Below are 24,416 nucleotides of genomic sequence, written 5' to 3'. Positions count from 1 at the left end.
TCAGATCGAGATCTGACTTCAACCTCCTGAATGTGGGGGTTTGGGCTAGTCCCTATGCATGCATGGGACCAGTTGTGAAATTTGGAGCTCAGATCCTAAGTCCCTTCCTCCTGCCCCTGAGCTTTCAGAGCTGTGGTCTGGCTCCAGGCCAATGTTTAACCATTATGAAAACCTCTCTATTTAAGGGTGTGCCACCTGTCTCCCTCTCTTTTTTTTTTTTTTTTATTTAATTATGATCTTCAGGAGGGTGAATTGCATTAATGAGATCTGCTGGTAACTGCAGGGTGATCAGTAAGGTGTTTGCTTGCAGTGGCAGGGTTTGCTACGGTGGAGAACACCGTCGGGGCTGGTGACCCTTGCGAATGGCACGGTGTGACCTTCTCGGTCTTTATGGCCATTTTTGCATGCTTTGCCTGCTGGAGAGTCCCAGCCTTTGCAGTGGCATGGGCACAGGCTGCAGGAACGTGGTAAATGGCAAGTGTAAGAGGTTACGACTGGGCTTTTTGAAAGAGCTGGGTGCGGCGTGAGACCATGCTCTGGTGCTGGTGGGCACCTATTGCACATCTGGCTCAAGAGGGCTAGAAATAAATTGCTAAAAAATAAATTGCAAGAAATAAATTGCTATAAATCTTGTTCCGAAGATGAGGTGGAGGTGGGAGAAACTCTTATTCTGTTAGCAGGGCAGACAGGTGAAAGCTTTTCCCATTACTGGCACGTTGACAAAAGCTTTCTCTGGGTAAATTCTCTTATGTCCAATGCATCTATGTGATGTGTGTCCACAGGGCAGTCCTTTCTCAGTCACCACATCCATAGGCTTCTCTTCCTCCCCCTGACCACGTTCTGCCACAAAGCTTCATCCTTTAGGAGCTCCATCCTTTCCCAAACAGGCTTGAAACTGGCCAAAAGGTCAGTTTATCTAAATAACTTTTGAAGTTACGAGACTGACAGATCCACGGACACACAGAGGAAAACTACATAACTGTCCTTTAGAAAAAGAAGTAAAAATAAGAGAGGCTGAGGTTGCTTTTTTTTTTTTTTGCGTGGCAGCTTTCAGATTGGGTATGCAGCACACTTCTTGGCTCATCTTGGTTTTTTTTAAGATCCAGCAAACAGAGTGAGGGTGTTCCGTGTTCAAGAGCTGCTGCAGAGCGGCCGTGTGTGAGCAGGAACATGGTGCAGAATCTGCCCCTGCCTGTTTGCTGCACTTCGAACTCCCCGTGTGTACCGGGGTGTCACTGCCAGCAACCCCCAGGAACCAGTTTGGTGGCAACGGTGCAGCCATCGAGCGTGAATCTCCCCTGCCTTCAACAGCAGAAACAAGCTACCACGGGGGAGAGCCAAAACGAGCTCTTGAGGTCATGCAGCAGGTCTGTCCCGGAGGCAGCCCGGTGAGTTCTCTGACCTCCATCCTCACCCAAAAGCCGGGCAGACCACAGATCAGTCCTCTGCAGAAAGCAAACTCCGCTGTTTGTAAAACTGACCTGTGGTAGATGAGTTTTTGCAATACAGGAGGGTTAGTGTCATTCAAAACCAAATTTTTTTTTTTAAAAAAAAAAGGTCTGACCAACCGATTGGCATTTTTATTAATAATTTTTCAAAGCTGCAAGCGTACAGCCTCTCCCTTGTTCCAACAAGCATGGGTGGGAGAGGGTTTGCAGCCCAGCCTGCACGCCTGGGCGCGAAGGTGGGCGAGCGATCGCAGGCTGGCTCTGGCTGAGCGTTGGCTGTGATGCAGCTCTGCTTCCAGGGCTAAGGAGAAGCCAAGCTGGCGGGAATGTACTCCGGCATCGTTTTCTGCCATTCACAGTAATTTTTATTTATATGTTTGCTTTTTCACATGCAGATGGCCAGCATCAATGGCTCAGAGCTGTGGTTTGCGTCCCAGAGCCAAGCAAGTCGTCTTGTCCTGGCTCAGCCTTCAAGCGAGCTGGCTTGCCCATGTCTACCTGGGCTGTTGCTATCTCTGCAAAGTGGGTAGTTCGTTCCACAAGCTTCCAGCAGTAGCTTGCTGGCTGTTTGCATCATAAACTAGTGTTTAAAGTGTGGTTACGGTCAGCAAAGAGCCAGAGAGCAACTGTAAAATTGACATCCTAGGGTTTTTTAAATATTTATCCCTTGTCAATGGCTGTCCGTATCAAATTTGCTCCATTTATGAGTCGCAATGAGATTTCTCCCTCCCAAACTCAGCGTGGCAGCTGGAAGCTGCTTTCGCTCTTTGCTTTGCATGGCAAATGGAAAGCACCGGAAAGCAAAGGGACAGCAGCCACCGTTGCTTCGAGTCACGCAGGCTTCCAGGGCATGTGCTGGACCCGGCGTAGACCAACACATGCTCATCCGTGCCTAGTGCCAGTTTATGTGGGCTGAGTGACTGGGAGGACGTTGTCTGCGTGTGGACTCCCTCTTCCACTGAGCGTGGGTTTGGGCAGCTTTTGAGAGGGCTACGAGCTAGGTGGTAGGTGCCCCGAAAGAAGACTTAAGCCCGCATTGAGCTGGCAGCAGAGGTCTGCCCATCATGCTTCCAGAGAGAAGTGGCTTTTCCCCAGGAGGAATCCAGCCGGGAGGCTGGTGACCATCCCACAGCAGGGATGGCTCAGATCAAGAGGGCTCTGCTGTAGGAGCTCTGTCTCGGAGCAACGGAGACTTGGACTCTGCTCCACCGTCAATGGATTTTATTGTCCTGCGGGGTTTTGCTCCAACACTTAATTCAGCAGCTCCATTCATTTTGATCGGTACGTACATATATACCTTGGCACTTGGCTGCCAGGACAGGCCAAACGGTATTACGCAGCCCCAGCCAAAAAGCACAGGGCGAGGTAGGGAGGTTGCAGAAAAATTCCTCCCTTGCTTGGGTGAAGTTCCTAGAATCTGCGGGGAGGTACAGGGCGAGGGTTGGCACCGGCGTGGCGGCCCCGCCGGCTTGGACAAGGGCTTGAGAAACTTCTCAGCTTGACTTCGAACTGCTCCGTAAAAAATTCAGGACAAACGTTGGAGGTAAACTGCTAAATCATGTCTTAAATCCCTTCCTCCGGAGTCAGATTCCACTCCCGGGCGCTTACCCGGCACATCTGGAGAGGGGATGCGAAAGTCTGAAATTCACTCTAAACACTCCTTCTTTCCCTTCCCACCTCCTCCCCGCTGACCTAAGACCTCCTTGAACGCGGGCAGAGCTGGGGGGGGGACACGCGGCGCTAATTACTGTCCGAAATGTGGGTGAGTTACGGCCGCTGAGCACACAGGGCTGGTTTTGTGTGCCGAGTTGGGTGTGGGCATTGCTCTTTCCTCACAAAGGTGAGACCTCCAGGTTTTGAAGTCGGAAAAAGGCCCAGTCCAGCTCCTGAGATCCTTCCTTCGCTTTTCCCCCTAAGATTTGTATTTTCTTAATTGGAAGGACTTGTACAGAGAAAATCCCTAGGTGGGCGTTGGGTGGTGATGGGACTCTGCGGCTGAATTTGGTGTCTGCTTGGGAACAGTGGGTCCAAAAAAGCTACCGTAAAGAAATGAGTTTGGCATTTGGTGATGATCAGAGCAAAAACAGTGGTAGAGACAACAAATCTGGGGAAAACGTGTCCGTGGTGCAAGGTTGGATAGTTTTGGTGGGTTTTATTTATGTAGTACTGCTGGATGTTTGGAAGTGAGGGACACCCAACTGTCTTGTTTTCAGTTTGCTTTTCAGCTGGTACCTAATCTTTAGAAACTGGAATTTTTCAGTGCTGTTGCCCGTACTGCGTCACGCACATAACGATGCAAAGAGATTCCCAAGGACCTGTCATCTAGTCTCTAGACAGAAAAAAAGAATTACAGATACTGCATTGCTCTGAGGGGAAGGAGCAGATGGGCAAAGCATTTTCTGCAGGTTTCTGTCTGTGACTGTGAAGAGAAAGTGGCTCATTATTGTAGGTCTGCAAAAAATTAAATCTGTCATATTTCCTAGTCTGCCTGAAGTTCTAAAGTCACAAATTAATTTTTCTTTGGCATAGGGCGAATTGTTGGCCTCGTGGGGCTCCCTTTGGTCAGGCTACTGATGGGGACAGTAACCAAATATGACAGGGCTGCATGTTGCATTTCCATTTTCTTTACAGAGCCCCACTTCCTTAAAATTAGGTAAGATTTATGATTGCTTCTTTGATACGCCAGCCAATAAGGAAAAGTATCTTTAGCCCAACTTAAAAAACACGGAAAATATTTTTTTAGTAGAGAAGTTCCACTCTATATAGTATGTCTGTCCCAAAGAGTGCACTGAGGGTGGAATGGCCCGACCTCTGGGTCCCGGGGAGTGAAGAAAAGGTTTTTCTTGAAAACCTGCAGGCTGCTGATCCTACTCTTTCTCCCTTCGATGGATTATTTTTATGCCAAAGGTGGATGCCTCATTTTTGAACAGGTAGGAACAAGGCATGCTCCAAATAACCACAGCCCCGTTTTCCAAAGGGCGCCTGGTCTGGGTTGCATCGGTGGCTTGACATTTCAGCTGGTGGATCCCACTGCAAAGCAATGTTGCTCTGGAGCGACCTCAGGCTCCAACAGCTTTATTGCCCGTGTCTGATCACAGAGTCCCAGTTTGAAAATGGCTTCTGAAGTCTGAACTTTTATCCAAATCGTGAACAATATTTATATATATATATATATATTTAATTAAAAAACCAGAGATAATCTGATGTTTCCCATCAGTTTGGCCCCGGGTTGTTCGGCAGTGGAAGAGGATGGGCCAAAATATCCAGAGAAGGACAATTCTCACAGCACCAGCTTTCCGGCCTGAGCACAGGGAGGAAGTGATGGAAATCTCCTGGGAAATCCTGTTCTCTTCTCATAGGATTCCTGGCCCAACTTTCCACTTAGTCCAAAGTTCTGTGGGAAAAATTATATATATAAATATATATATATGTAAAAAGAAAAATATATACACACACTTGTACATTGCCTTTATTGTGTTAATGGAACTGGCCAGTTTTCAAGAGCTATAGGCAATATCTCAGTTCAGTACTGATTGCCTTTTGCTCCAGTAGTGCTTTAAGATAAATGTTGCAACTATTTTTACGCAGTTCCTTACGTTTTTTGTTTTGCCTTTGTTTTCTGTATATCTTAATTTTAGAGCTGCAATAGGAAAAAATCTTTCTTTCTATCCTCCCTGTCCTGCCTATGTCTCAGGTCTTTAACTGGCAGGGATAAAGAGCAGGCTTTTGGAAGTAGGTGCATGAACAACGGTGAATATTGTGCGTGTACTGGTTGGTCTGTGGGGGGAACTGGCAGGGAAGAAGGGCAGCGATGGGCATATGGCTCTCCAAGCAAATAACCCCCCGTTCCTTCAAGAAGTGCCCTCCCCTTAAACGCTCACCATCCTCTTGCCCCTGCCCAGCATTTAGTTTTGACTTGTGAAATGACAAAACACCTTTTCCGACCAAACATCTTTTCCTTCAAAACCTGCCCCAGAAAGCTGAAAATCCAACTAGAAATGAGTGGGGAGAGGGAGCGCAGCCGCTGCTCCCAGGATATTGTGTTAAACAAACCGATAGTGATCCTGGCCTTTCCAAAAGTTTTTCCCTAAAGCAGGTGCCAGTGCAGGTATTCGGACACTTTGCAGGGGCTCCTCCCTGGGGCTGTACCCTTACGGCCCTGGGGTTCTGAGCCCATTTTAATGTCCAGCCAGGTTTTGCTGGCTCTTTCCCCTCCTATTACTGCCGCTCACCCCCTCCCTATTTGCAGGACCTTTTTCTCTGCCCTGGGGGTGTTTTGCAGGATTCTGTGCCAGCTTGGATGATAACGGGGTGCTGCCGGCTCTGGGGCTTTTTTGCAGTATTTTGTTCCTGAGGATGGCACCGAGGTGTTCCCGTGTGTTGGGTCCCAGAGCTGTCCTGGGTCCGGCTGCCGTGTTGAGGAGGGACTCACCGTAGGAAGGCAAAGTCTCCCATGAGGCCAGAGAGGCACCTTTGGCATCATTAGAAAGTCCTTGACATCTCTTGTCACTACACCGATAAAAAGGGATCACGGGAAGCGTGGGAAAGTCGGCAGGGCTGGTCGATCCTGCCCGTCCTCCCCTGGGCACTTGCTGCCCACCCTGCCCGGCAGCTCTGCTCCCGTGTTTGGTTTGAGCGGTGAAAGTCCACGTGAGGAATGAGAGGAATCCTGCTGGCTCAGCCCACCGGGATCAGCCGGGACCGGGAAGCTGGGGGTCCTCCCGCACTGCCCAGGGCAGGAGCTGGCAGGAGCACCCAGGGCAGGGGGGGCTGATGGCTGGTTTTGGGTCATATCTTCAAAAGATCTGGTTTTCACCACTCCCCTGAAGGGCTATAGGGCTGGTTGCTTGAAAATGGAAGTACCCTTTATCAAGTGCTACTGAAAAATATCTGTATTGATAAGCCTCCGGTGAGTTCCTGGTCCAGAAGTGTTTGTCCGTCTCATCAGGGTCTTAAAAATGTTAGGCAGGAGTCCCAAATGGATGGCAAAAAGCTGTGAAGTCCAGGTGCAAGGCATCTTATTTTGGGGCTATATGTTTTTAAATCAAAGTTCTTTCAATATCCGTATCTGCCTGCGGTTAATGGGTTACAGATGCAAATTGGCACTTCCAGCTCCTGACCCGAGGTGCCCCGGCCAGGTCTCATGACTGAATCGAACGGGGCCAAGAAATATCGACAGGCTGGAAAAGCACTGAGCTCTCCGCTCTGAGGATATTTTCCTTAAAGCTCCAGCTCCCGGAACCGTGTGAATCCTGACTTTTCCTACCTGAAAGCTAAATTTCGGTGGAGGAGAGCCACTTCCCTGAGCGAATATGAACAATGTGAAAGTCAGATGCCCTTTTCATTTCATTATTTCTTTCTTTCCATTTAATGAGGGATTTAATTATATTTTAAAGCGACTGTTTGATGCAGTCTGGGGACACTTCTTGCTTGTAACATGGTCTCCAGCCCTGCAGCACCAGCCTGAGCCCAAATCCCTGGGGCTGTTTGTGCATCCGCACCCTGCGATGGGGCTCGAGGGGATGCTAAGTGTGTTGAATCACCCAGAGCTGTGTCTCGCTGCGGGGTACAAGGCAAAATTCCTTCCCAAAACACATGCGGTGAATCTCATGTATTTTGAAGGTATTATCCCCAGCAGACAGACCGGGGGGCAGGGGTCAGGCTTCGTTGACGTAGAACTGGTTCACGAGCGCCGAAACGTGCTGGTGGGTGGTGGGGAGCACTTGGCTACATGAGCTAATTCTCATCGTACCCTGCAAGACTCGGCTGTTTTCTCAGGCTCCTCTGGGAGTGGTGGATTAAGGGCCAGGGTGTGTTTGATTTGGAGGGTGTAACTGTTTATGGACCTGTATTAGAATGGGATATTTGGAGATGCCGAAGTGAGCATAAGTCCTCTAAAAATCAGCTGGAGGCCTGTGCACCTAAGTCACTTTGTCCCTGGAAGAATCCCATATTTAATGCGGATATGGCTGCTTGGGGATCAGGTTGCTCTTGGGAGGTAATTTTTATTTATTTATTTTTGTCAGAGAGATGCTGCTTTAAATACCATCCCCGCTGTCGCATTCCCCTTTTTTTGTGAATGTGTTGGCAGCACAGCTGGGTACTGCTAATAAATCTATAATAAATGAATTACATTATTAAGAAAAAACACTTCATGTTAGACAGTTCCTGATGCGCTTTTGGGCATTTCCCTTTGGCTGGGGCTTTGCTGCCTTTCTCAGGACAGAGCCCAAAGTGGCTGCTGTTTAACAGCAGTTTTACAGCGAAGGAAGCGAGGAGGGGCAGGGGATGCTGGGCAGGGCAGTGGGCACAGGGCACGGTTCAGGCGTCCCATCTCCTTGTTTCATCGTCTCCGTGAAGCGTGGCTTTGCAGAAGATAGGTTATGGGGGAGCTAAAGGTCATCCCTGGGGTTTAGCAGGAAGCAACGTGAAAACACAAGATTTTTTTCCTCCTGATTTTACCAAAGTCATTCCAGGATGGAGTCTGTTAGCTTTACAGCAGACCAAAGCAAGCCTGCATCCCTGTGCAAACTCACTCTTGTTTAATTAAGGTGGCCAAATGGGCATAAACTCCTGAGCCACTTGTTCTTTATGAGCAGCTTATTTCAGTTTAGCTTAAGCCCGTTCCTAACCGGTCGATGCCAAGGAGTGTCCCCAGAGCCAGTGGCACCAGGGAACCTGGCACGGATCAAAGTCACAGGTGAATTTAGAGAGCTTTTAACACTTCTGTGTTTAGACTGGCTGTGACCCGTCGGGTTTTGGGGCATCGCTTCAGGGACCATGACTAGCTGGAGCACTCGGTACCTGGCTGGTGATGGCAGCAGTCCCCCCATCTGCCCCTTGCCTTGGTCTCCCTTTGAGGAGTATTTGGGCTCCCCTGTGCAAGCCTTTGCCTGCTCCTCTTGTAACTGCGCTCGCAAAGAAATCTTCAAAGGCTCAGTCCTATCATTTTTCCCCACCATATGTTCTCATTAAAAAATTTATTGTGCACTTTATCTTAGGATTATTTGCCATCAATTAATAAAACATGTTGCAAGCTTCAAATGAACATTCTCCCCTCCCCACTTCCCTTTAACAAGGGAAAGGACAGAGAAATATGAAAAAAAATTACCATGACAGATGGTGTTTTTTAACCTTTCTTTTGCCCAATCTGGAAAAAAAAAAGTTCTCAGAATATTGACATGGGTTTTTAATTATGAGTTACATCACTTGAAGGCCTAATCCGAAGCTTAGTGAGCTCAGGGGACAGACTGCCAGCCCGAAATACATTCACGTGTTAAGGTATATGGATGCTGACACACGGGCACGCGCCGGAGCAGGGCAACGGGGACGGGGGGCTGTGGGGTGACGGTGGGGTTGGCTGTGGGAGCGGGTCCCCCCTCTTCTCCAGGCACCAGGATAGGCAGGGAAAACTGCAAAATCCACTCCTGGAAGCAAGCGGTTGGCGAGTGCCGCGGCCAACAGCTCCCAAAGGCATGTGTAGTTGGCAGCCAAAATGTCGTGTCGTCCTTGGCAGTAGATGTCCAGTCTTGTAGGTAACGGTGAGCTCTGATGGAGGTTCAAGAAAGTGGCATTTGGGGGTTTTTAAAGAGTTCCCGAAAGGAGAAGCACCTCCCTGCCATGCCCCTTCGCAGGAATATAATCCCTGATTTAGGAAGGGTGACGTGGAGGGAGGCCGATGACCCTTGAGCTAACGCGTGACCCTCTCTCTCCTTTCCCACTGGATGAGATCAGGAACGTGGTTTTTCCCTCCTGTTATTTGCAATTTTGGGCCGGCCAACAGAAGCCGATTCCTGGGGCCAGCAGGGTTGGTGGTGGGGAGATGGGGCGGGAGGAAAAGCAAATACATCTACCAGCAGTCCCCGTGGATGCTGCAGGGCTGGTACACCGTGTACCCTGCGGAGCATTTGCTTTGTGTCTGTGCCTACCAGGGGAAAATAAATACAAAAATAATGCATACAGCCGGGTTTCTTATATAAATAAATGTCTGGGGAGAGACCTGGCTGTGGGTAACCTGCTGGGAAAGTCCTGGTCAGATGGGAATTGTAGAGTTAAACACTCCAGTCTCACTTGGATGTGTCTCGGCTTTGATTTATACTTCTGATTGGATGTTTGCCTGGCCTGATCAGAGAGCTTGGGCAGCGGCTCATGTTGACACTTGGTGTTTAGCTCTGGGTAAAGTTTAAACAGGACTTATCATGCCTCTGACACCTCGTGAAGGCTTCCCTGGTTTAACAGCATGCTTCATGCCATCTCTTGCATAGATTTTTACTCCCTTGCTGTCCTAGATATTCAAAAAGAAAAAGGTAAACTTGCAAAGTAAATTCATGGAGTAGCTTATTTGAAGGCTCCTCTAATTTTAAAATAACCCCGTTGCCCTCGAATCATGTGGCCATTTCTCTACTCGCTTACGCTGGTAGAATATAAAGCTGGAAGAAGTGATCTGAGGTCAATGAGGCCGATCCAGCCTTTCAGAAACTGTTAACTGCATTGCCCATATTGCTCACGTTTGCCCCAGAAGCAGCGTTGGGCTCTGCTGGGACTAAAGCAGCCTCATGTGGGAGGAAAGGCTTGTTTTTAGGGTCTAGCATTGCAACAAGACTTCAGCTGGAGTGGCTCAAAATGGTAACTCTAATTTGTGACTATCTCCTATTTTTTCCCCCCAAATTGTAATGGCTTCTTCCTCTTTTGCTTTTACCAGAAATAGCTCAAATTAACAGCTGTCAGGTTTGTTCCCCCATTTTTCTCTCTTCTCTAGAAGGGGAGCGTTGAGATACCTGCTCCCGGTGCAGCTTTGGGGGCTCAGACGGCCAAGGGCTGCCCCCAGCTCTGCTTGCACCCTCTCACGCAGGTTGGGTGACAATATTTAGAAGGGAGTGGGTGACAGTATTTATCCCACTCACCCCAGCTGCTGTCCACCTAATTTCAAACATAAAGACCAGCAGAGAGGTGCATTGGAAGTGGAGTTTAGCACAGCCATTCCCGGCCTGATGCGGGCTCTGGCTTTGGACAAAGCTCATGCTAAATAACATTGTAGTAATTTAATTTTATGCTTTGGTTTTTATGAGTAACAATTAAGAAAAAAAGTGGAACGTAATTACAGCACCTTGAAGTGTAGCGTTACTGGGCCAAAGACTGAAATGAGGTTACAATATGACAGCCTTTTATCGTGGATCTGATAGGAGTGTTATTCATTGTATTAAAAATTTGCCAAGAGAGGCTTCGCTGAAAATTAACCCACGTTATCACAGTGAGTAATATCCTGGTTTTATCATGTGGAATAAATAAATAATACAGACTTATGCTTTTGCTTAATGAGGTTACACTGAGTGCAGAGTGAGGAAACAGTGTTAACTCCAATGCAAGAAAACAGTGATTAAGGTGAGATGAAGCTGGAACAGAAAGTGTCCCCAATTTTCTTGCATAACGGCAGAGCTTGTATTACTATTAATTGTATTATGCAACAGGAATAGGATGGAATTTGGCTCTATCTAGCAACAGACCGGGGTGAAAACCTCTTTGCAAACACCTCTGTGATTTCTCAGGAAAATTCCACTTTTGTGATGCTCCTGACGCCATTTTCTTGCCTTGACTGGTTGTAGTTGTTTGGCTTCAAGCCACCCTGCTGAAACAACCCATTTGGCCCAGCTCGGGGAGCCTTTTCCACTTGATCTCGCTGGTGCTTTTCCCACCTGGATCCCCAACCTGCTGCTCTGCACTGTGGGACTGACAAATCCAGGCTCAAAGTGATGTGGACTATTGGCATGACTGATGGGGAAAACTCCCAAATTAGAATCACAGAATATCTCAGATTGGAAAGGACCCATAAGGATCACCGAGTCCAACTCCCAGCTTGTGAGAGCTGAGGTCTGCTTGGCGGTGGAACGTGGACCTGGCTTGCTTGAGCCTGTGTGATGGGCCAGACGTGCTGGACAGGCACTTTCCCCAAGTGACTGGTGGTATTTCTTTAGGTGAATAGTTAAACCCCACAGAACGTGTCTGTGCTACCGGTGGGAGCGGGGCTGGCAAAGCATCTGAAGCCAAAGGAAGGAGAGGGCTGGGGTCTGCCCGGCCACCGTGACGTGGTGCTTGGGGACATCCCATCCTACAGCGTGTGCTGGCAGGGATGGAGGGGATGCTCGCTCGTGCCTGGGTTTGGGAATCAATTGGCCTGATTAAGAGCGTGTTGTTATGGGCAGAAAGATGAATAGCCTGTTTCTGGACTTCATTAGCCGAGAGCCTGAAATTGTTTCACGTGAACAAAAAGATCGTCCGGGACGTTAATCCCTCGCACCTGTTTAGCTTTGTTCAACCTCGCTCTGCCCCAGCCGGGGTTGCGTCAGCAGGCGTGACACTGCAGGCAAGAAGAAACCGGCCGCAGCAGAGGAATTAACCGTGCTTTTCAGTCAACGCGATCGCGGGACAGAGCGCCGAGCTGTGCCTGATGGGTTTGAACTCCCGAGCTGGCACGGGGGAGCCTCGACGTCTCCCTGGCACACCGAGCCCCTGGGTCGGAGTGGTCCGGAGGAAGGGGACGAGGTGGCCGTACCCCCTGGGGCTGCCCGTCCCATCACTGCAGTTCTGCACACAGAAAGGCTCCGCCTGCACCCAGGTTTCTCTTCCAAAAAACGAACTTTTTCCTCCCCCTCTAAAATAACTATGCTGAAGGGCTTGAAAAAAGCAAACAAACCGCTTGTCCCTTCGTGCCAGTGGATGTTAATAATACCAGGAATACTATTATCCTCTGGGCTATCATCATCTATAATACCTCCAGAAATCTCTTGGGTAGTTTTAATTATGTTTGTGCCTTTTCTTTCAGCCCTTGTTATCTCTTGGGTTCCTCTGGGTTGGGGGAAGGGTCGCGGCACCAAAGTCGCTTCTCTAAAGCGCCTTTGTTTTCCCTGCGCAGGTATTAAGTTGATGGCACAACAATCCCCCGAGTACATTAGATTGGCTTTCCTGCCCTCCCCTGCCTGAATGCAGACCTTGTGCGTCCCCCGTGCGCGGAGCGAGCCCGGCGCGGGCAGCCTGAGGAGCGGGCCCGCAGGAATGCAGGTGAACAGAGCCAAATTGTTCCAGCTGCGAGAAGAAGGGAAGAGAGAGGGAGAAGGAGAGAAAGGAAAAGCAAAGGAGAGAAGGAAGAGCTGGGAGGGGAGGGAAAAAAAAAAAATCCTGGTCTGTGCCTGGTGGAATTTCTCTGGAGATGTTTGCAGGGTAGTGCGGTTAAAAAAACAATAATGCTTAGAAAAATAATAAAGAGTCCTGCCTTCCACGTGTGCCTGTAAGGGGAGGTTTTTGTCAGTGCCCTCCATGGGAAGGTGACGTTTGAGAGAACAATTGCTGGGCTGTTGTACCGTGCCTGCCGCTATGAATGAAGCTTAAGAAAAGGTGTCCTTGGACTCTTGCTAAAACCCATCATCTTCTCCATTCCCTGCGTGTGCCTGCTCACTGCCGCTGCCTCCCAAAATGGGTCGAGAGCTTATAAACAAAGCAGTATAAAAGATGAGATTGGAGTGTGCTCCAGCCTCATTTTCTTGCCGGCGGCAGCAGCCGGCTCGCTGCTCGTCCCTGCTGCAGCGCGGTGGGATGCCGGGGCTGCGGCTCGGTGGTCCCTGCTCTCTGGGAAGCTCTGGCATCGCAGAAAACAAGGTCGAGGACAGAGACGGGGGAGGGAAGCTGGTCCTGAGCGGGGGCTTTGGGGCAACTTGTCCTTCGAGCTGGGCCACGTGGTCCCTGTGAGCGGCACGGGTGCTTGCTCGCTGAGGAGTGGGCAAGTACTGGCCATGCACCTGCCTGGTGTGTTGCCTGGCTCGTTGCAGTGTTCTCCGGGCTGTGAATTCACCCGTGAGCGCGAGGGTTTCTGTAGAACCACAGAGACGTGGTCCAGGTGATGGCACCGTGTTGTTCTGGGGAGGTTGGACGTCCGTGGTCTGCAGAGGTGCCCTGGGATCCCCACCAGAGATGAACAGGATGGAAAATGAAGAGCATGACCTTGGAATGGCTTCGCATAAACCCTGGGATGTGTAGGTATGTATATGCCTATGTGTGTGTGTGTATGTATACGTACAGTATATGTGCCCTCCCTCTGTTCCTGTCCCAGCAATACTATGTTCAGCCCATGCGAAAACTCTTAACATCTTCTTTCCCCAACCTGAAATGGGAAGTAAATCCAGTTTTTTGTTGCTGAGAGTTGTTCAAAGGTCAGGAGACTATATAGCTGTACAGGGTCTTAGCAGCATTGCCGTAGGATCTTCTCTTTGAACGTGCCTTCTCCTGGAGCAGGGCTGAGGAACGGAGCTGCAGTGGTGCAGGGAGAGGAATGGCAGTGGCTGAATGTCATCTGGCACCTTCCCGTCTTCACTGAGCTTTCCTCTCTGGCATGCTCTGTTTTATTAAAAGGTTTGGACTCCTTTCTTGAAGTTTAGCAGGCATTCACAAAAGATATGAGTAAAATAGTAACTGTATTAATAATGTAAAATAGAGATCTGTTGTCCATATACGGGTACACAGCAGAGCATACTATATGCTGTGCAAGTACAGAGCTTTTACATAATATCAAGCACAAAATTTATGGTGATTGTAGTTTTGAGCTGTGCATATGTTTTCAGCTAAGAACATGGTAAGTGGCAATGAACATTTAGGCCATCAGAAATTTTTAAAAATCTCCTTGTACATTTAGAATATTTTTTTTCTTTTCTTCTGATGTGTTACTTGGCATTTACCCAGTGATGATGCCTCTCAGTGCTGCACTTTATTGTGTTATCTGTTTCAGCAAAATGGAGTGAGGTTAAGGTGGTTAGAAACCTGTGTCCTCATTAGCAGGATGGAGGGATGACTATGGACACCCAGGAAAGCCTTGCCTGGGGGTTAAACAGAGGCTCAGGTTCAAAAGAAACATTTTTCCCTTTCTGCTTATGCTTTTTGCCTGTGGCAAATTACTTAATGTGTCTCCCTGCCTTAGTTTCCCATCTATTCAACAAGAATGATGCTAATTATGAACACTCCCAGTAATGGTGAGATAGGGAAGGAGGGCACAGTCTTTGTGGTAAGTGTCGATGTATTCACGTAGGCGGTAGCAATGAAACTGCAGTTACTGAAGTGTCCCAGGGAATCACACTGGAACTGCACCGCACTAAATATCAAGGGTCTGTTCTGAACACTGAAGTGAACAGAAATTCATAGTGAATGAATCAGAGGTGGAGGGAAAAACAGATTTGCCATGAGTTTGTCATTGGTAGATGTTAGAGGAAAGTCTTCTATTGGTTTTATTAAAAAAAGAGAAAGAAGCAGATGCAAAGGACGCCTCTGACACTGTGATAAAATATTGCATGCAGCACTAAGCTGAGAAATCATCTGTCATCACGCTCCCACACTTAAAATCTACTCAGGCCATAAGCTCTTTGGAGCAGGAATATGCTGTCTATTTGGTGCTACTTCCCGAGTGCAATGCGTCACACCTAGGAGAAATAGTAATGCAGTCTCAGAGCAGGATCGCTGGATAACGCGCTTTCCACTTGTATTCAGGGGAAGCGGTTGCGGGGGGTGTGCGTGTGATAATGCCTCCCCACCGGGGAGCAGACATCGGCAGGAGTTTATTTTTCCCTGTGTACAACAGTGGCCATCCCTCACCTGATACTTTGCAAGTGGGTTTCATTCTCACAACGCTCAGTAAAGTTAAACCAATCTTTTTTTCCGTTTTACAGGGAAGAAACAGAGTCAGAGGAGCAGCTGTGGGACTTGCTCAAAGCCCTGTGGAAAACGGGAGAGACCACGGCAGGGAGAAAACCCACCAGACTCCACTCCAGTCCCTTTATTTTTCCCCTTTATAGCCCGAGGGACGAAGAACAGGCACAAATCCTGCAGATAACCAGCCGAGAGCCCTGCTGTCCTTCTGATCAGCACCCCGGCAGCTCCGCTGGGTGAAGCAGGTTGTACCCACGTCTCATGTGTGGGGTGGGCGCAGCGCGGACCTGAGGACTCATGCTGGCTCGTTGCCTTTTTCTGTTGGCTGATAACTCCAACGTTCTTCTTCTGTAGCATATTTATTTACTTTTCTTTTTTTTTTTTTCCATTGGAGAACAGGCAGCACTGTGAGAGAGTTGGAGTTGCTGTGGAGTGGGTTGGGTGATGAGGGGAACCTGGCTGGCAGTAGCCCGAGGCTATCATAAAAGAAACTGAAACAGGAGTGTTAATGCTTTAGCCGAGTTATGGAGAAATGGTAACACTGTTCGAAAAGAAATTCGAGAGTAATACATCTGGGAGCACACTGCGCCCCTGCAGAGGCTTGGGAGCAAGTGCAGGCTGGAAGGACGCTTGGGGGCACTGGCAGGGGTGTGTGTGCGGAAAGATGCAGAACTGCAAAGAATTTCAGCTGGAAAGGACGTCTGCAGGTCTCCAGTCCAACCCCACTCAAAGCAGGGCCAACTGCATTGGGTTGCTTGGTGCACGTCCTGTCAAGGTCTGAATATCTCCAAGGATGGAGATCCCACAACCTCTTCGTGTCCCTGTTCCAGTGTCTGACCACCCTGATGGTGAAAACAGTTTCTCCTAATGCCCCGTGTCCCTGCTTGTGACCATTATCTCTTGTCCTGTGCCCCTCCAAGAACAGCGTGGCTCTATCTTCTCTGTGCCCTCAAATTAGGGAATTGAAGACAATGGTAAGATCCATCCTCTTCCCTTCTAAGGCTGATCAAACCCAGTTCTCTCAGCCTGTCCCCAGCTCTCCACCATCTCAGTGTCTTCTGCTGGACTCAAGCCGGTATGTCCATGTCCATCTTGTACAAGGGGGAACCAAGTCTGGACACGGTACTGCAGATGTGGTCTTGCAGGTGGTGAACCCCCTTGGGTAGATTGCACGGGGCTCTGCCCTCCTCTCTGTTTCATTTCTGGTTCTTTCAGAAATTAAATGATGTGCTGGCAATGGCAGCCCTTGTGTGTACTTGTATCTATGATGCTTGACAGCATTGCATCATGTCACGTGGAGGAGGAAAGGAGATGTCCTCTAGTTGACGTTTCTCAATCCACATGATCATTCGGCCGGTGCCTACCTGCACAATATGGATTTGGGGTGTTTGTTTTTGGTGTTCTGGTCCCGTCCTGTTCCTGATGTCTTTAGGACAACATCTTCAGCCAGCAGAGTCCTTTGCTGGCAAGAGTCAGATTAACTCCACTGAAGTCAAAAGCTGCTAGAACAACAATCTGCTGGGAATTATGAATAAATGCAAATAGTATTTGTTTGATTTACTTTTCAGGTCTGGCCAGGAAACCTTCAAGTAGCAGCACTTTCCCTTTTAAGCAGGTAAGTACTTTTTTAAAACATACACGGGAATGTCTGTGCTCCTCTGTTTATTGCTATAAATCTTTCTGTGCCTGAGCTTTTAAATAGCGATTCGCATGGTAGCTTCATGCTTGTGAAATTCATGAATGTGAGGAGCTGATGAACGGAGCGGCCGTAGCACGTGGTGGGACACCTACTCCAAACTGGAAAGGGGAGAGAAATCACGGGTGCCTGGGGAATGGGGTGATGGGGAGAAGAGGAGAATGGGGTTGGAGGAGACCTGGAGAAGCAGTAGGTGATGGTCAAATCTCTGGTCCAGGCTGGGGGACGGCGATCTGCGGCACTGGCACAAGGGAGGTGGGGCTGTTGGTTCACGGGAGATTTATTTCATCTGGGGAATCTGATCTGTTGGGGTGAACGGGAACATAAGGAAATTCTTTGAGAAGAGGTGGTAAATGATCAAATCAGCTGAGATTTTTGGCTTAAATATTTTGTTTTTAAATTCTATAATAAAAAAAATGTTTTTTTAGTTTTAATATTCATTTTTTCAACATTTTTCCACAAAAAGCAGAAACTTTGTCAGGGGAGGGGGAAGTGTAACCTAACCTCCAATTTTCTGTCCCAAACCAGTTTTGACCAGCCATACCAACAATGTAATCATCAGAGGGTTGGTTTTTTTTTTCCCTCCTTAGCAAACAGCAGGCCAAGTATCATTTAAAAAAAAAAATCACCAATAAAAAAAAATCACAGCCTCTTGCCATACATGGCTGGTGTATTTTTCCTTTGGAAGTTGGCCACCCCAAGCACACACAGGGCTCTCTGTGAGCCTACCTCACCCTCCAAGAAAGAGCAGAAGAGAAAAACTCCCTGTGACTTGGATGGGTTCCTTACGGGGGGGAGGTGGGCTGGCGGGAAGGGGGGCGAGCGCAAGGCAGCGTTTTGAACTAAGTTCCTTTTTCTATTTTATTTAGATTAGGTTCTGCTCAGCAGGGTGATTTCTTAATTAGAGCAGCCCAGTCTTGCAGGCCTGTCGCTCCAGACCCCTGCTCTGCCTTCTTAAGTTTCACGAGGGAAGTTGTCGTGCCTTATTTCCTGAGCTCTAATATTCGAGCAGTGTGCGGTGATTTCAATGGGAGGAAAAGACATGTAATTTAATCATCTTTATTAGATTTTGGGCGAAGGAGGGGGCAAAGCAGTAGGAACCATGTCCTCTGCTTGTCTCTTGACTTTCTCTTCTGCTTCTAGTGGCCAGAGATGAGATTTCATGGGAGAAGGAGCAGAAAAGCAATGATCCTAAAAGACCATGTAGCGATGGACTTTTTGTCCTACAGGCATGACGTTTTCCTGAGCAGTAGCTGTTATCTCAGTCTCGCGCAGATCCATGACCCTAAATTTTGATTTTTAATCCATTTGCCTACGTGAAAGGGAATCCCATCCCTCCAAAGGGTATTACTGGAGTGGGGCGAGAGGCTGGTGGTGCCAGTTCAAGCAGAGTGAATGGGGAAGCAAAATGTGGAAATTTGGAAGTTTCAGGTGTTTTCTGGGAATCCGAGGAGGGCGGGCAGCGTGCTGCAGCCGTCCTCTGCCGGGACTGCGGCATTGCCACCACGTCACGGGCACGGCTCTGCTCAGCTCCCACTTACAGGGAGCAGATGAGAGCTTCTCCCAGCCCCTCTGGGCCACGTGGGGGAAGAGTTATACGAACAAAAATTGGGGAATTTTTTTGAAACTGGAGACGGTGAGGAAAAAAGGCTTTGTTTCACGGTAGCGGCTCAAAAGTTTGATTCTTCCTATTACCCTTACTGCGCAGAGCTGATGTGAAATGTCAGCAGAAGGGATGCAGTCCGTGCGCCGAGGGGCACCGGGACCTCTGCATTTCGGTGGATGGTGGAGGAGGAAATCTGCCCGTGGCAAGACCTGTTCGCGCTGACTCGCTGCCTGCACATACGCGCCATATGCCTCATCTTAATACTTAATGTAAATCAATTCTAATCCATTGACGCCAACGAAGCCGGGCTATTTTAGCCGTCGAGAGCCTAGCATTCTGTATCGTACACGCTCAGCTGTGACTTCATGGTTTAAAAAATATTAAGCAACGCTCAGTAGGGAGCAAAGGGGCACATTCACATTTAATTCAAATTAAATCAGATTCTGGATTTTTTTAATAAATCCATTTTATGGCTGGAACAATAGCGAAAGAAGCAAATGCTTGTTACCTGGAGACACCGTATTCTCTCCCTCTCACCACATGGGTTTGAGTTATTATTTTTTCTAGCTGGCCCTATGAAAGCCTCCTGCGGAGGATGGGAGAGGTTTATAACTCAGTAATAGGCTTCTCGCCTCAAAGTGGTTCCAGTTGCTCTCAGCTGGGTTTGGATGTGATGGTTTCGATTACGTGCCGTCAGTGGGCGAGAGCCGGTCGTGATTATGTGCAGTGCCTTTGCAGTGGGCAGCAATTGGGTGCGGGGTGCTGGGGGGGCAAACGGGGTGATGCTGAGCCAGGGAGGAGCTGAAGCACAGGTGGCTGCTCACACCCTCCTGGTACAGGTGATGGTCGGGGAGAAAAACATCTCCTGCATTATCTGAGTTTGGCAGTAACTTTAAAAAATGACCTTTTTTTTTTTTTCCCTCCTCAGGGCGTCACTTTGCATTTGAGGAAGGAACTGCATCACTGCAGTTGTGACTGTATCCGGATGATATGTTTAAAGTGTTGCGTTTAGTGGGTTGCACGATCCCGATCATGGGTTTTAGCAGCTATTTTTCTGCATTTGCTGTATCTCCCCATGTGCAGCTGCTCCGTGGGCAGCAGTGCTGGGGTGGAGGTGGCTCCCTCATTTATCCTGCTGGTGACAGGAGGAAAAATAATCTGGAAAGCTTCCTCTTTGGGGACAGTGACATGAGTCAGTAAACCACTGTAGTGTCACCTGCGGCACGGCAGGACCGCGGCTCTGCGGAGCGGGGAATTGCGAGCAGTGGAGGAGGAGGGATGCTCTGACGGTGGTGCACCGGGAGAGGCACTTGCCAGATTTGGCGATTATTGTCAGGGCTGTGAAGAAGACCTTGTGTAAATGCTGAGTGGGATGTGCTTGTCCCAGGATATATCCGTGGTCCTTCCCATCCTTCCCGCCTGTGTGGGAGCCAGCACAAAGCTGCCCTGTGGAGCAGGGATGCTTTCGTAGAAGGTGTTGCTTGAAAAGCCCACGATACACCGTCCCCAGGCAGACGGGCTGCGAAAGCTGCTGCAGGTGCCAGGGAAAACTTCTGCTAGTACATCCTACCTGTGTGTTTGCATCACGGAGGGACCGAACCCGCCCCCCCCGCTACGGCTGGCAAAATAAGTTGCTTCGGCTGTAAGCTGTGTTTTGGGGGGAAGCTGCGGCAGCTTGGAGCTTGGTTTCTGGAAAGCAGCATGCCTCGTGAGAGAGGGAGAAAGAAATTACAAATTAAAACCAGAAAGCCCTTTTTCCCTCCATCTCCTGATGTCTTGATTCAAGGTATGCATAATTATAATCGTTATTTTTAAGGGCAGCCCCCCTCCACCTCCCAGGGTCTGTGTTGTCTCTAGAACCACCCTCTGACTTTTGATTGCAAAAAAGACACTGGAGAGAAACTCTATCTGCTGAGAGTGAGGCACCTTCAACCCCTCCTCCTCCTCCCTGAGACCATCCGAGCTGCAGGGGTAGGAAAGGAAGAGGAGGGAGCGATGAAGGTCACCTTCCGCTGCCCCGGGAAGGTAACGAACCCCACGCAAAGGGCCAGGTCGAGCTCTCCAGAGTCATTATCGCAACAGGCTGCGAAAGGTTAGGGAGGAAAGAGCTTTTCGGAAGTCTTTGCCCACTAATTGATTGCGAAGAGCGGAAGGAAGGATGTATCGAAAAAATGAAAAAAGCCCCCGTGCTGTTCGTAACCCCCCTCCTCCCCTTCCCGAAACGCGCACGGCCAGGAGGCAGCAGGTTGTAGTTTTCACTGTAACAGAGCAGAAGGGAAATCAGATTCAACAGGAGCAGGGTCTCCTTTCAGTCTGATGGCAGATGTGGAAAATGTTTTCTAGCATCATTAGAAAGGATGAAAAGCACTAAAGGCTGGGTTGTGCCCTGTCCCTGCCCCGCGAGGAGTGCAGGAGGGATTGCTTTTGCCCTGTCTGCTGTATGCAGCTCTTGGCACGTAGCATGGCATGCCTCCTGCTCGCCTCGCCTGCTGGCATCCCTGCCAGCGTGCTCCAGCCCCTCTAAGGCACACGTGGTGGCCCTTTAGGGTGAAAATTGCCCCACCGTCAGGAGATGCTGCACCCTATGTAATGCATGGACCAGAGGACTGCTCCGATAAAACCCTGTTTTTAACATGAACGGGTAGAAGTCGTGCCCCCAGCATTTGCAGCCAGGTTTGCAGCTAGCCCAGAGCCAGAACAAAGCACTGAAAAACCAGTTTGACTCGCCCTCAGCCCATGCAGAGACAAAATGCACTGCAGCCACGGCACAGGGGTTGAGCCCAAACCAGCTCCAGCCATTAATGATACCCATCTATGGGCTGAAATATGAGGGGATTAGCACAGAGCTTTTCTACAAATTCTCCTTGCATACGGTGCGTCAGCCCATATGTTTCTGTAGCCTTGAGAACGGGCTATGGCCAAGGTCTCTTGGGGAAAACCAAAGTACCAGGTGCTCCACAGGGTCCCCAGGGGTGGGCTGCATTGCACAGACGGGGCGGAGGCTGGAGAGGAGATTTCTCCTTCTGATTCAGCCTTAGAGAAGCAGCTCAGCAACGTACACTAGAAGGGACTGTTTGAGAAGGAAGTCCTCGTGATGATCAGGGCTTTCTGACCCCAGGTGAGATGGTGCCCAGAAATGAAAGGCAGCTGCAGAATTTGCCTCCTCCCAAGACTGGATGAAACCAGAGCACTTCAAGATGACACAGGGCAAGAATTAATCTGCTCAAGTGGCACCAAAGGATTGTCTAAGTATGTTGAGTATCTCCTGGAACAACATTGTGTCAGTATCTACACCAGGCAGTCTAATTTCATAATTCCTAATCAAGTCTTTGGAAAGAAAACAGACAATTCATGCCATCCTCTAGCAGCTACCTCTCCTTAACCTTTCAGTCTGGCTTCCAGACCCAGGAGAAAATGCAGTGGAAGAGATGAGCTGCTCTTCTGGGGAGCAACTTCTTTCTCAACGTTAATGAGTGAATCCTGGTGCAACCTCAGGACTGTAACTATCATCATTGTTATATTGGTAAGGAAGGAAAAAAAAAAGGATTTTTAGAGCTGACAGGATTTGCCCAAGTCACCTGGATAAAATTGGGAACACTCCCTGACCGATCAGGAACAGACTGAGACTGGAAACCAGTTGCCTTGATGCCTTGCTCTAACCACTAGACGACCCACCCTGTATGAGCAAACGGAATAAAATTTGAAAGAAAACAAAAATCTGACTTGAAAAATGTGTTCCGCATAGAACCAGAATGTTCAGCAGAGAAAAAAGGATGCAGTCCAAAGTTTTACTTCCAGGCAAACATTTCAAAATGGACTTATAATGTACCCTTTCATTTAGATTTTATATGAAGGTTTTACTTGAACTTGTAATGAAGATGGAAAAATCCGAGGTTACCATGGCTACTGGCACTTTGCCTAATACACTCAAATCTTTTTCCCCTAATAAAATAGATTTCAGAAACCCCCCTATAAAAAGGGAAGAGTTAAAGACCCTATAAACAACTGTAGGACGAAGAATATTATTCTGTGTAAAGCAGGTTCTGAACATCATGGTGAGGTAATTATGTTCATTCTTTTTTTTCTCCTCACCAATTAGGTCCCCCAAACCCAGAGTCCTGCTCTAGATGGTTCTCCTGCTAATAACTAGGAAAATGCCAGGAGTGAGAAAATTGGGCGGTGGTGAGCAAAGTGGCTGGTACTCTTTCTGGAATGTTCTCCTGTTGGTTGGAAATGCAGCTACCTTGTCATGTAGGAAGAAACTCGGTTATTTTGGATGCTCTGGCAGTCTGCAGCTCCATCCCAGCTGTGATGGACCCTCGTGGGCCGGCATTTCAGCCATGCCAGGTTCTGTGAGCACTCACGCCGACAAAATTCGAGATAGCTCAGGGTCCCCAGTGCTGTACAGCAGTTGCTGCTGGTGAGATGATGCATATTTGACCTAAATTAAGGACTGGACTTGAGATCTTGTTTGGTTAGCATGTATGTCTTTATGGCCTGGGTCTTTGCTGGGAGACGAGCTAGTTGGAACCTTGATTGTAGGGAGAAAGCAGCTGGGAAGAGGTGGAAGAGGCAGCTTGTAGCCATCTCCTCCTGACTGCAGCTACCTGGCAGGGCCAGGAGACTTGGGTCCAGCAATGCTCTTCTTCAGTTTTGGCTACTTCTTCTTCCTGACATCCCTGCAGGGATGTGTTTTTTGTTCATGGGAGCAGAGAGGGCTCTGGCCATTCCCTTGTCCTTTGCAGGGTGGTCGTCTTGTTTGCCTGATGAATTCAGGTGAGACTGGGGCTTTTGTAGCTTTTGTCCTTGCAATTTCCCCTTGAGATCTTGGCGGGAGCTGATTTGGGCCATGCAGGAAAGAGGTTGGGCTTTGAGGTCTTCTCAGAGGAGACTGAGCATGCTGAAGTTTTGGGGATGGATGGACAGAGTGTGTGCACACAGATATCGCTAGGGCTGGTTGAAAAACGGTGTGACGTTCGTGTGGGTAGGAGACAGCACAGACCATGGAGATCCACGATAAAACCCCGTGGAGCTGTCCTGGCCCTGGCTCTGCCGGTGGGGTGGAGGGAACCGCTGATGCTCTTGTTCTCTTCAGGCTTTCGGGGGATCCTTTTAATGCAACAGCTCTTTGGCTTTTAAAAGTCGTGGCTGACTGCCAGCCCGATTTATTTTAAACATGTGTTTCTGATTTGAAAATGTCCAGATCCCAAAATCTTTAATCTTCTCACACCTAGGGATTTTTTGTTTTGTTTTGTTTTGTAAAAGGCTGAACCACGTGCACAGGATAATGGTTAGAAAGCAATACAGTCTGTTTAAAAAAAAAAAGAAGAAAGAGAAACAGAGAAAAAATAATCCAGCTGGCACTCTTCTATTATCAAAGCAAGATGCAGGATGGAAATTCATGGATGCCAACAAATAAGGCTTTTGTTTGTCTCACCACTGCAATCACTGGTGAAACTCCCTGAACTTCGTGCTGAAAAAGATCCTAATAGATCCCTCCCAGATGAAAAAACCCCACGGAGTATTTGTAAGGCTGAAAACAGGTTGTCTTCCCGTGCAGTTAAATCCAGTCCGGTTCTGGTGTAAAACTGGAAGAATTGGGTCCCCTCGCTGCCAAAGGCTCAGCAGGGCAGGAAGGCTTTCCTCCTCGACCTGGGATTTGGGAAGGTCACTTGATCTTCCCTGCGTCTGCCACGGAGTCGGAGAGGAGAGGAGGTCAGGGCAGCCTGGGGAAACCTCTCCTGGGGAGGGGACGGGAAGGACTCGGGCATGAATCACCGGGAGGACTTCAAAGGACGTTCCTTCCCTCCCAGCGCAGGAGGAACAGCACGGGATGAGCCCTGCTCCACGCCGAGAGAGTCCCCAGGACGTTTCGCATTAGTAGCATGTGATGGAAATCAAAACTGACAGATTTAAAATGTGCAAGGGGAAAAAACTTTTTTATAGCAACCTACAATTAACGTGCGGCTCAAAGGGGCTATAT

At 48.8% G+C, this 24,416-nt stretch overlaps 1 long non-coding RNA gene across 2 annotated transcripts in view; it reads left to right on the top strand.

The window, feature by feature from the left end:
* Positions 1-24,416, top strand: part of LOC138688217 (uncharacterized) — a 129,913-nt gene that overhangs the window by 74,360 nt on the left and 31,137 nt on the right. For both annotated transcript variants that reach the window (XR_011327295.1, XR_011327294.1), the window contains exons 3-5: positions 12,358-13,475; positions 15,152-16,293; positions 16,700-16,746. This is a non-coding gene — a long non-coding RNA (uncharacterized lncRNA). The remainder of the gene's footprint in view (positions 1-12,357; positions 13,476-15,151; positions 16,294-16,699; positions 16,747-24,416) is intronic.

This window comes from Haliaeetus albicilla, chromosome 12 (assembly GCF_947461875.1).
Source record: "Haliaeetus albicilla chromosome 12, bHalAlb1.1, whole genome shotgun sequence".
Classification (NCBI taxonomy): domain Eukaryota; kingdom Metazoa; phylum Chordata; class Aves; order Accipitriformes; family Accipitridae; genus Haliaeetus; species Haliaeetus albicilla.
This window is presented reverse-complemented; position numbering and strand designations above follow the sequence as displayed.